General features: G+C 39.5%; 1 protein-coding gene across 1 annotated transcript in view; it reads right to left on the reverse strand.

Annotated features, from left to right (window-relative positions):
• The window catches only part of LOC117216001 (protein slit), a 630,281-nt gene extending 619,527 nt beyond the window's left edge, over positions 1-10,754 (reverse strand). The window contains exon 1 of the mRNA XM_033462555.1: positions 9,975-10,754. The gene's annotated coding sequence lies outside the window, so the exon portion shown is untranslated. The remainder of the gene's footprint in view (positions 1-9,974) is intronic.
• Positions 10,755-12,575: the final 1,821 nt, after the last annotated feature.

Genomic DNA, 12,575 nt, shown 5'->3' on the forward strand with positions numbered 1-12,575 from the left:
ATAAACCGATAAACGAATATCTTTATCTCGGAATAAATAAACATATTATATATATAAACATTTTGTACATAAAAGTAAAATAAAAATGTATTAAACTAGCGATACGGAGTTCGGTTCGACTAAATTCTTCGATAATTAGGACCCAATTAGATACTTCACAATATAGGTATTCAAATGTTCTTACCATCCGAATATTTCTCGAAGTAACTGTACATATTTCCTACCATTTTTGAAAACGACGAACAGTTCGAACCAGACGTACAAACCAGAGAGATCAAATTTGGTTGACGAGCGTTTACGAGCGCGTTGACACGTGTCCTTCCGTATGACACGCGACAGATGTCGACTAGTCTCGTCACGTGGGACACGGAAAAGAAGACAAAAAGGAAAACAAGATTCTGTTTCTTCGATCGGGGATTGTCCCCATCTCGACGTGCCACGTCCTGGTGAAAGTATGGCTGACAAGCGCGCTGACAATCGATGTCACCGAAGAGCCTCGAATTTGCACCAAGTAGATCTACTCCGATGATCTGACGGGCACCCTTCTCCAACACCGGCGAATTTATGCCGGCCGATCTTCCATCCTATGCTCTTTATCGCGTCTAAAATGCAGCATCGAGAGGTCGAGACAGAAAGGCCGCCGGAAGGAAGAGTTTTTCGAACGGAGGGACCGACCCAAGTATGGGGGAAGAAATCGAGGCTCCTGGATCGTCGCAGGAAACTCGAGATACATTTACATACGTGGCAAACAACGAGGGGAAAATTTACAAAGATTTCAAAGAACCATTTTTTCCTTCGTTCTTCGTGAAAGCTTCCAACAACTTTTCGATACGTCACACATGAAACTGAAGTACTTTCAGCAAAGCAGTTTTCATTAATAGAAAAGCTACACGCGCATAAACATTTGATGATTATACGAGAAAAATATGATAAATTAATCGAAGATCGTAGGAAGTAAACGCGATAAGTCCATTCTGTTTCAGATTTTTCTCATTTTCGTGTCTTTCTATAGTTGAAAACCAGAATTCGAAAGAACAAGTAATTTAAAAACGAGTGATAAAGTCAGGAGATTCTTTAAGAGAGACTCTTTAAATGTTCAAGTCAGGAAATTCTTTAAGAGAGACTCTTTAAATGTTCAAGACGACAAAAGCACGTATGGAATATTAAAGTTATATAAAAATGGAAAGATAGCTTCAATAAAGAATTGGTTAATTATATACTGAATTTTAAAATTGCTCTTCTATAAAAAAAAAACAGGGACTACGTATATATGTATAACATATATTTTTCACCTGCGTTCTTTATGTTTATACACCCTTCGTACCGAAGGGATTAACGGTTGGAAGTTATATCTAACACAATGTTGCGTCGCCTTCTTTAATTCGTAGCCAGTTGTATCGAAATCTCAAGCGGAACACCGTTCTACTTTCGACGAGGCAATTTTCTTGAACCGTTTATGCGCCATCGCGCGTAATGTCCGCCGCTTGTTTGCCGTCTAATAGTTCCGTCCTGCTGAGATGGCGCAGTTAATTCAACGCTTGATTTTCATACAAATATAAGAGCATCGCCGGCCATCCTAAAGTCGTTTCTGTTCAAACCAAATATCCATTCCGGTTAATGTTAACATACGGTTAATGTTTTCAAATTGTTTCGAAAGAACCGAGAAAAAGGTTCAGCTTCCCTAAACGAAACGATGGTTGAAAAATGACCCGAAACTACATGAAAACGTAGTTCATTGTCAATAATATCCAATCTACTTTCTTCATTCGGTCGACAGGATTAACACAACTGCTTTGTACTCGATCAAACACAAAAAGCGACCCTAGACAACGGACGGGATCTCTCGATCGAGACCCGGATTAAAGAACAGATAAACTACTCGCAGGCAATCGTATCAATGGTTCCGGGCCAATGAAATTCCCCCGAAAGATCTGTAACTCAAATACGACTGGCGATACAAACGCCTTGGTCCCTCGTGTTCCTTGCCGGATCGAATCTGCTACGAAAAGTTCCAAGGCGCAGCAAACGAACAGCCACTCGTAACTCAGAAGCTCCTCGAACAAACTTCCGACGGCAGGCGAGTTACTTTTTTAAAAAGTCCTCCGCGAGAGTAACAAGCCGATTTATGCAGATTACCGGCCGCGAATTCGAGGCAACGACAAATTGCCGCCACTGACTGGGCAATACCTTGAGGCTATGAAATATTCACCGCCCCGATTCCTAACGATAGTCGCAACACATCCAACGGCTACAGGTTTATAAGATCGCGAACGTCGACTTATACGGGCAAAGTTTTCGCTCAAACGCAGGAATATAGCTCGAAAACGTGTGCCCTGATGCCTCGCCCCGACACGCCTCTTACGTAGGTATTCTTTTACGACGAGATGCCAGCACCTTCTCAGACTGGATTTATGGCTATTCTGTTATAACATGTCCCTCGTGTTGCATGTATTATCGACGATACGCGTTGAATCGTTTCATACTTATTTGAAATATAGACGGATACCTTTAGGCGATTATATATAAGTTATATTTGTAGAAATTTATTACGCTGATCGAACAGTCATTACTAGATTTTAGTTGCTTATTAAAATTCATCTACGCTGCTTAAAACAATTTTTCTATACAAAGTCAACCTTTTAGCGATTCTAGCGTAATTAATGAATCTCACTGTATTATATAACCAGAATATTGTGTCAAACCAAAATAGTAAAATTCGAAATATTTTTAATCCATCTTCTGATAATAGCCAATACGCATAGACAATATTGTATTAAATGCTATTAAAGTAATTCATAATTTTCCAACTCAAGCTTTCTATTTTACACCGTTTCCTATGAAAATCTACTTTTCTCAGTTACGTCACTCTTAATAAGTATCCAAGCATTCATCATACACATTACAGGCGATCAGAACGAAAAAGTTTTGAGAACGTAAGAGCAAAAGACGAGTCCTCGAGTGGATGCCACGTATCGACGTTCTTCCACTGGCGAGAGTTGATTCCCATTCACTACCTAGTCCCTCTGGCACGCGATGCATCCGAAAGTTCGATCGAAGACGTCGATAATGGAAGGAAACGAACTACTTCTTTCGTGGAAATGACGATCTAATAAGTTCTCTTTGGATTCCAGTCGCGGAATCGCGCTATTCCTCGAGGTTTCACTAGCGGGTTATTTTAGGCGTCTTATTAGAGAATGATTCCGAGGTTTCGCCGGAACGCGAGTCGGCTGACGCTGATTTATGGCTCTCCGTAGTGGGTGTTGGGTAAGCCGGCTAGTATGAAAGATCTGGGACAAATTTTCCCAGCCTGGCGTGTGAGCTGCGTGTAGAAAATGCGAAATAGATGGACAGCCGGGTTAAGAGAAAGTTTGGTAATTGAATGAACCACAGTGAAACATAGATATAATTCTTAACCAGTGTAGTCGAATGGAGCAACGAGACTCTTTGAAGCTAAATTAGCTTCAGCCTTCTAACCGTCCTTTCGGCTGAAACACGTTACACGCTTTAAGACTCGCGTACACGCGGCAGGATAGTAGACGGGGGTGAAATCTGCCTGTTATCGACAGACATATTCCGATCGAGGAGGGGAGAAAGTCGGATCGATCGATCGTCGACCTGTCTCTCTAATAGTCGAGAAAGAGCACGCTAAAGGACGATTCGTTTCACGCCTTTGAGATGGCCGACTGCACGGCCGCGTTATTTAACCGGTGGCGGCCACGTGAACAAAAACGAGAAGAAAGGAAGAATTGGAGAAAGAAAAAAATTGGAAGAAAAAGAACGACTAAGCGAGATGGAATGTCTCTAGCCGGGCGCCTAGCGCACATCCTCATTTAAATGAAATAAATCTTGTTACGAGTAATTTTCATCCGGCCGTCGAGCGGAGACGGGCAAAGAGGCGAGATGGAAAGGCTTTTTAAGGCCGGTACCCGGCCCGATGCGAGACAAATGGATTTTGTTCCGTCGACAGAACCCCACGAATATGTCGCCGCGTGCTTCGCCAAGCGAAACTTCGCGTCTCGTGGATCGGCCAGGAATTGAGACGTCCATTGTGCGTCCGATGGTTGCATAAAATGTTTCACGGGACCGGAGAGGGATGGGCTACCGTGTTTTCAGAAACTCGAAACAAGATTAGGACCGGCACGGGCCGAATTCTGTCGGGAGCAATTAAGCGGCAAGTTTCGATTCGATTTTGCTATTGTTCCGGGGTTTCGAGGAACGGCAGGCAAATGGGTGGGCTTACAGAGGTGTGGAGTTAGTGTTCCGGAAGGACATCGAAGAATCGTGGGGACATTGGTGAAGATAGTTGCGAATGAGTTGGAAGGTTGTAAACGAATTGGGAAATTGCAGGATAATGAATTAACGTCGGAATTAATGAACGTGTTGAAACGAAAGGTTTTAAGGTATTTGCTTTGAAATGACTAAAAATGTGTACGCAATCTTTAGAGAGAAATGATGTTGACTTTTATGAAGGCACATATCATCTTTATCCTGTTATCTAAATTACAGTTATCCATGTAAAGTATATTTAAGTGTATGTACATATTTTAGATTCGTATATCTAGAGGTAAGTGTCTATGCTAAAGAGAAAACTAGAAATTCTCATAGAACGGAATGCTTCTGTTCGAGCCGCTGAGAAATCATTCTGATCAATTTCATAGATTGAAAAGTATATAAATTGCTGGTATTACAAATTATTTTTTAAATTCATCTTGGAAATCACTATTCCTTATGTAATTCCCTCGCGACTAACTTATGACATTGAGTAATTTGTTTATTGGGAATTGAATATTAATCTTCTAGTTATATAATGTGATTAGGGTAATTAACAAAGGGTGCAGTTGATCAGTTTGACTTTCCAGAGGCTTGTATGTAAGTATATACGTAGGTGTATGTATAAAGTAAAAATAAGTCAAATATACACCATTCTATAACATAAAAAGATGTCGTGTATCGAAACGATATTTTTAAATTAATTTGAATAAACATACGAATATTCCAAAATGTCTAATACTTTATCCAATACAATATAATACAACTCCCAACAGAGAGTTATATAATCACATTGTTGTTATACGATGTTCAGTGATGAAGAATTATGGAGATCTGTATATGAAATCTCGGAGATTTCAGATATCACAGCTAAAACCAGAAATTTAAGTACGGCGCCAGTTCCGATTTCTTCAGCCACTTAGCAGGCAACAAAGCGCACGGAAATGGTTGACAAACGAGGCCCACGAATAGCCACGAATTCCTAAGCCGTTATGGATTTATCGCGCGTCGTAATCTCAGAGTACTCGAGAAAATTATGACGAGGCATAACGAGCCCGACGTCATGAGTCACCGCGTTTAATGAACGAGACTAAAAAAATGTCGTCCGAAGGTGAACGTAACGATACGCGACAAAGATACGAATCTGTCCAGCATAATCGGCACAGAAAATCTTTTGCACCTCACAAACCCAAAGAAACCTCATCCTGATTAACCAAGTTTTCGGAGTTTAACCAACTTGAAACTATTCTACTATTACCGCTTTTACATTCACATCTTTCATATAATTATTTTTAATTCAAACGGAAATATCTGCCATTTACATAGGTTCACGTAATTTCTGAAACATTAATTTCTAAAACTTTAATGATAGATAAATAAAATTTAAATTTTTCTAAGCAGACAGACTTAAGTGCGATAGAGGTTTTACCAACTATTCCTTGACTTGATAAGAATAACAGTCGATAGATAACGTAATGTCATTTTATGCTTGCTGATTAACTCTTAAACCAACTTTTTTTAAACTACCCTTTCTGAACCTAATAGCACCAGTTTTCATTATATACACTTGAAATCAGATTAGGTCTTCAATTAAATGATTCAAAGTCAAGTAACTCGATTTGCATAAATTCAAATTCAAATAGCTTGACTAATCTCCAAACCATCTCGAAGCTCCGTGGAAACCAGAAAACCTATCAAGATCATCTAGAAGAAACAATTAAAACGATCTCGACGATCGATCGGGAGATTCGCGGTGATCGACGTCGGCCGTTTATCAGATAGATCGGATCAGACTGTGTGCAGTTTACCTAGACCGATAAACGGAGCGTTTTCGTTATCGAGGAACGGATATTCCTGTTAGCCCTAATAGGGTTCGATAAAGGAGATAAGTAAGCGGCTTAACGGACTAGCGGTAAAAATGCGAGCACCGATGCACAGACTGGAACGAACCCTGTTCGACGTTACACTTTTTGTTTGCGACCTCGATTCATGGCAACTTTGCCTTCTTTATGCAATAAAGCTTACCGGGAGAAGCTGTGGTCCTCGAAATAGAGATCGCCACGCCCCACGCGCCACTAAACGACATCCACCTTTTTCTATTCCCATTCGCCGAGGGGGTTTCATTCTTTCAGTCCACGAGAAAACTCTCCTTACGATCGCGAGTAAACACCTAACCAGACGTATATACCACGGAATCTATTGAAACGAGCCAGAGAAAGAGAAAGATTTTCAACGCGGTCGAAAGTACCGGCAAGCTCCCTTTGGTTGGCTCCTTTTTAAAAAGGGACTCGGCCAACCCCTCCGTGTCTCAAGTTCCACCCCCGTCTTTCACGCTGACAAAGTGGATCGATCTCGTCAGTGTCTTCGCTTCTCCCCGGGACACGTTACTCCATCGGAGGCCTACTTTCCACTCGATTTTTCCAACTTTTCACTCCGTTCTACGCACCTTACTTTCCCTCTATTCCTGCATCACGATTTCTACGTCTCATTATTTCACCGGAGTTTCAATTTCGTCATTGATTCTCGTCGCAGAATCTACCCCTCTTATGAGAGCATCCGAGCGAACCAATTGCAGTGTCCCTTCTGTTTTCCCGGCCACGGGTTTCGATATCAGAAACTACTCGGTTTCGAGGAGCTCCGAGAGACAAGCCTTGGAAACTTTTAATCGCGAGAGAAGTTATCGTTGTCGACCACCGTGGGCTCTGGCTCGCGGCAACTTTTCGGCGTGAAATACACGGGAGCCGCGTTAAGTAACGTATAAATATGATAATTCCGCGGAGGCAACGACTCTCGTAAATCTGACGTTATGCAAATGTTTGAGTTCTCGCCAGCTTCCTTAATTGTCACGAGTTTTTCCGCCAGAATAACGCCGTGCCGCGACGAAGCGACTTTCGAAAGAGAGAAAAGAATACGATGTTGTTTAGAATCTTGTTCTTTTCTTTTGATCTGTTTTAAATTACTTCGTTTCTATTGTTTAATTTCCGTAGTATGGATATGGTATTTTTAAGTTAATTTAAAAACCAGTTTATCGATATGGTGGTTTTTCCGTTTCTCGTCATAAATAAAGTAATGTCTGAAAAGTGTTTCAATATCCCAATATTAAATTGGTCAGCCAAGAAACGAATTACGTACACAGTATGTTGGAAATTTTATACATTTTAACATACCTATATATATTTTATATATGTCTGCATATTTACGTATTAGCATTCGCAGTTTTGTTAGTTTAGTTGCTATAAAAGCACAATCTGTATTATTTTTTGTTCATTATATAACACAACTTTGGCGAAATGATTTCATGACTCACTGGAGAAAGATTCGAGACGGCACGTTGCTCAAAATATTAGAATATTCAAGTTATTTGCATCCTACTAATAAATACAGTACAGAACGTGTCAAGTCCCGCAGGCAAATTTGTAATATTCATGATGTAACGATTAAATGAGCTATATCTCAGAATTATACCAACGAACTGCTATATTCATAGGAGTGGCAGTACTAATCATGATTTTAACACAGAATTTATTCGCGTGATTCAAATAATTTAGTATTTTAATACATTCGGCAATATTTTATGTTCTCCTGGCACAAATGCACGGAATAATGTATCGTGATATGAAAATGTATTGTCAATTAAAAGAACGTATTACAGTCAGAAATCACTTTAAGCCGTTTATGATTTTCCATCAGAGTAGGCTTATATTCGAAAAAGAAATGGCCATGTAGTGATTAAATGAGCTATACCTCAGAATTATTCTTACAACCTGCTATACTGATAACAATGACAATCATAATTTTAATACGAGATTTATTTGCTTGCTTCCAATAATTTACTGTTATAACTGCGCGATAATTTTATACCGCGTGTTAACATGAAGGTACAGAATGATACCTTCATAATTCAAAAACTGACTTTTCAATTAAAAATATCCTGATGTAATATGTAATAAGAGAATCATAATTTCTTGTCAGAAACAACTTCGAACAAAAATAACTAACAAGTCGATTTTCAGACAAATATCAATTACACCTTACAGTGAACACGATCACTACGATTACTATATTTAAAATCACCATAGTCTTTTTGTACTATTTAACATTATTAGCGAAATTTCATAAATCACGACGTATAAAAACTAGTTTGTTACGAAAACATGCATGATCCTAGAAATCGACTATTTATCATATTCGACGTAAATTTGTTAGAGTAAAACTTGTCACCAATTCATAAATATTATCGTTTCGTAAATTATTGCGCAACGAAGACCAAGTACTTAGAATTATTACTTCTCTTCCACGAATTACCACAACAGATTAGAAGAAACTGAACACGGACAAAAATGAACAACAAAAACAAATAGGAACGAAAATACCAGATGCATAGCTTAAAATCGTTTCGAAGAAATTCTACAGGTCATAAGTTATAAAAACAAGCAAAATTCAAGCCAACCGATTATCGTACAAAAAATTGTAGCAACAGATCTCGCGACTAGTTTACAGGTACTATCATTTGGTAAATTATTGTGCGGAGAATACTAGATACGCAGGATTTCTACGAAACACCACACAACAGATTAGAAGAAACCAAAACAGAACTGCAAAACAAAGGGAAAACAGATAGAAACGAAAACTATCCGACACTTGTCTCAAAATCGTTCCACAGCAATTTGTTTTTCGAATTATTGATTGCACTTCACCTTCACGCTAGAAAGTTAACATGTTGTAACGACGGGACTACACGAGTGAAATTAAACGTCAACGATATAGGCCAGCACGAAGAAATTGCTCAGCTCACGGTATAATTACAGACGTTGCCGCGCGCACTTAATTCTATAACCTAATAGCCGGACACGACGATCTCGGCAAAACTTCCAACGCGAGAAAATGCTTCCGTATAATCGATGATACAAATCATTGGAAAGAATCGTCAACTTATATTGTGCACTTATATGATGGAAACGTTTTCGGCAATTTCGCTTTCACGATAAAGGCGCATCATCGTCAAAGGTAAAACGTTTCAAAGCCACTCGATTAATCTGAACATTACACCGCTTTGAGACGAGCGGAGAAACATTCCAGACGTTCACCGTGTCTCTCTTTATCCATCTTTACGTTCGAGACGAACTTCAAATCGCCAGACGCTCTCTAAGAACGGTGTCTATCTAATTTTCGACCGATAAACTTCAACGAAAACAGCAGACACCGTGCACTTCAAACGCCCGCCAAATTTCCGTCTGTCTGACGCTTATCTCATCCACTTCCGTTCACCTTGCTGTCTACAGCTAAGGAATTCGTATAACACGCCAGTGTGAGGAGAGAAAACAAAACTGGACACGAAACAATCAGCGAAATTTCGATCGGTAATCGCGGTAACTCGGAAGCAGTCGGCTAGTCACGTGCCAGACACCACAGCCACGGTATTTCAACGCACCGGCACAACACCGGACCAGTTTTTTTCTTGCTTGTCGGTGGCAGCTGCCCGAACTGTTAAAGGTCTTCGCATTATTTCCTGTTCGACGCACGAACATCGAGAAAAAAAGAATATTGCGACGCGTTCCATGTCGTGCATCGATACACGCAAGAAACCCGCAAAGTACCGCGATACGAAACCCTCAAGACACTTCATTTCGTCCGTAGAAAAATACGATCGCGGTTTAAAATACAAGGAAAGACGTGTAAATAAAAAATGAAATGCAACGACTCACCGGTGGGTACCGGATGACACGATGCTTTCTGCCACTCGAATTCCCTCGGAGAAACGTCAAAACGCCAACTTGAGAAATCCACAGAGTCACTGTTTAGACTCGATGACAATCGATCACCACATACGCGATTACGTGTCACTTGTCACAAGTTCGAAATAATTGTATTAATATATCCGACTATTTCAGAGAGTAGGCAATAGCGAAATATGACAGTGAATACTTCCGATTAAGGGCAAAAACTATGTTACAAAATGCTTGGTACGAAATCGTATCGTAGATTCAGTCACCGGGCTGCGTCCGTGCGTACAACCGTTCGGCTCGGAGTCTCGCGCTCAACTGGTCTCCGCTCGTTGGCGCGGATTTCTCATGGGCCAATCGGAGTCGAGACTGCGCGGCGCGCCGCGACTTTGCCTCGTGTGTATCGTACCTTAGGTTTAACCCCCGTCACGGCATTGCTCCTTCCCCCTCCCCCGCCGCGGAAATGCGTGTCGCTGTACTCTCTCACTCCCTCATCCCTGTCGTTCTTTCTTTTTCTTTTTCGTTCCCTTTCTTCGTCACTCTCGCTCTTTTATCGGGAAACTCTATACAAGGGTAGCGATGGCCATTCAATTTTTCCTCTCGCGGAGTTCCTTGAGTCGAACACTTCGACGAACGTAATCGTGCAAAGGTCCCGATCACTTCCGTGTAAGTTTCCGTAAAACGTTATTCTTGTTAGTCGTTCGACCGTCGACTATACTTTCCAACTTGGTCGTTACTCCGAGAATCTCGACAAATCATCATGGTGGAAACTTGATACGTTTCGCCATACGACCTGTCGCCATTACTGCAGTAACAGGATCGTTCGAGCTACTTACAGATAGATTTAAAGGATGACCCGTGGTTGATCTGTATTTTCACGGATGTAAAGTTGTTGCTTCTTAGACGCAGCCTCCAGCGTACATAAATTCTTCGCTGTCGCGTGCTAAGATCCGTGTATATTCCTTGCGATTTGCAACACTTCGACACTTTCGACATTCCTTCGCGCCATTTTTACATAAACTGACATGGTGACAAAAATGTATGTATGTAATGCGCTAAAAGAATGCGCAGTAGTTTGCGAGAACGCCGCCAGGGGGCAGTTTAGGTCTGCCCTTACATTCGCTCTAAGTGTAGTTTGTTTTTTATTCTGAATGTAACCTTATTTAAATGTGACTCGTAAGAAAGTGCGTGTAAAAAGAAGCTGAAACTAAAGTACGTGTGAAAAAGAAATTGTAACTAAAGAATGCGTGTGAAGAAGAAACCACAACTAGAGTACGTATCAAGGAAAAACTGTAACTATTGCACATCGATACTGTAAGTCGGTTCATCTTCTTTTTAGTGTGCATGTGTCATATCTATATTATTTTATTTATCATATGCAATCGATAAATGAAAATAGTCTTTGAAACATGCATTTTTTTGTCGTTTATGGTTATCATATGCAGATAAGAACAAAATTGCGTAATATGACAATTATGAAACTCAACCTGACTGGAACTTTTATTTGGTACAACGCTTTAAAATTGATTTGAATGGTTATCATAAAGTCCTAACCTTTACGAATGCTTATCAGAATGAAAAAATCCAAACAAATGCATGTAATAAACAAGTTTCTCAAGAAAAATATGAAGGTATTTCGCACCACTTTTACAACTGATATGTTATATGAATTCATTACTCTACAAAGGAACGCGCAATATAGTAGACAGGAGATTTATAGTTTTGCATGCGTAGGGGTGACTCATTTTAATCTATAAATGGATATATATGGGAAAGTACATTGAGAGTTGAACGGTGAATATGTGAGGGTTGAAGGAAGTCGGGGGAGGCATTAGAATATCAAGGAGAAAGTTCGGTGGGAAACGAAACGTAACAGAACTCTATTATCAATACTACTTGTTAGACTATCTTCTTTGACGTCTTCACCTACCGAAATTCCTCTTGAGCATTCCCTTAGATACCCTTTAACTGTCGCATATTCGATTTCTTCGCTTCGACGTAGTTGGCATTTTTTTTATGAATTAAAAGGAGTTACAGTTAGTTATACTTATTTAATGTCTAATTCACAAAATTTGTTAAATGAACAAAGTTTTTGCGATGGTGACACAATTTCGAACATACGTTTTTCAATGAAGTAAACTGTAAATTGTAAAAATGACATTTGATTCTAATTTTTGAGCCTTATTTTCCTTATTGATAAATTTGGTTAACAAATTAATGCGTTGTTATATCCGAAGAAAGGTTAGGAAATTTTTACGAAGTATCTATATATTATGCATAGAAGTGGAGAAGGATAAAATATTTACATTGTTAACCTGGACCTTTTTGCACAATAATTTACCAACTAATAATATCAGTAAATTGACAAGTTACAAATTGCAAATTATAGACTTTTCCTTTATAATTAAACTATGATGTTTGTGCAAATTCATATGTATTTTTATACATACAACTACAGAAATGGAATGTAAATAGTGTTGTTTAGTTTCACGATTTAAATATTGATAATGAGTACTGTATGTATTTTTGTAATCTTACGACGAATAGAATAATCAAATGATCTGTGGTTTGAGAAATTTGTTT

This window comes from Bombus bifarius, unplaced genomic scaffold (genome assembly GCF_011952205.1).
Source record: "Bombus bifarius isolate JDL3187 unplaced genomic scaffold, Bbif_JDL3187 scf7180000007973, whole genome shotgun sequence".
In the NCBI taxonomy this organism is placed as follows: Eukaryota; Metazoa; Arthropoda; class Insecta; order Hymenoptera; family Apidae; genus Bombus; species Bombus bifarius.